Source organism: Glycine max, chromosome 13, assembly GCF_000004515.6.
Source record: "Glycine max cultivar Williams 82 chromosome 13, Glycine_max_v4.0, whole genome shotgun sequence".
In the NCBI taxonomy this organism is placed as follows: Eukaryota; Viridiplantae; Streptophyta; class Magnoliopsida; order Fabales; family Fabaceae; genus Glycine; species Glycine max.
The window spans coordinates 20,317,268-20,318,122 of record NC_038249.2 but is presented as its reverse complement, the minus strand read 5'-3'; positions in this window follow the sequence as shown (position 1 = coordinate 20,318,122).

Genomic DNA, 855 nt, shown 5'->3' with positions numbered 1-855 from the left:
TGCGCTTCACTATCCATGTTCACACATTATTGCAGCTTGTGGTTACGTGAGCATGAACTACTACCAATATATAGATGTTGTTTATACAAACGAGCACATCTTAAAAGCTTACTCCGCACAATGGTGGCCTCTTGGGAATGAAGCGGCTATTCCTCCTTCTGATGACGCATGGACACTTATCCCTGACCCAACTACAATTCGTGCGAAAGGTCGGCCAAAATCAACAAGGATAAGAAATGAGATGGATTGGGTCGAACCATCTGAGCACCGAACAAAATGTAGTAGATGTGGAGCCGAAGGGCATAACAGGCGTCGGTGTCCAATGCAATCTGAGCGTGAGAGTTGTTCAAATCGTTGATTTATGTATGTTAGTTGAGTGACTTGTATTTGTTTACATATTGTTCAATGTATTCAATTTCTGGGGTTCTTTGAATTCGGTAGTTAAAACTATGATTACTAACCCATAACCCTTAAACCTAACTACTAAACCCTAACCACTAACCCTTGAAATAAACTACTAACCCTAAACCCTAACTACTAACCCTTAAAATAAACAACTAACCCTAAACCCTAACTACTAACCCTAAAAATAACCAACTAACCCTAAACCATAACTACTAACCCTTAAAATAAACTAGTAACCCTAAACCCTAACCACTAACCACTAACCCTAAACCCTAACCACTAACCCTTAAAATAAACCACTAACCCTAAACCCTAACCACTAACCCTTAAAATAAACCACTAACCCTAAACCCTAACCACTAACCCTTAAAATAAACCACTAACCCTAAACCTAACCCATATACTTACTTTGATGCGCGACATAAAAATAGTCATTATGATTACCTATCG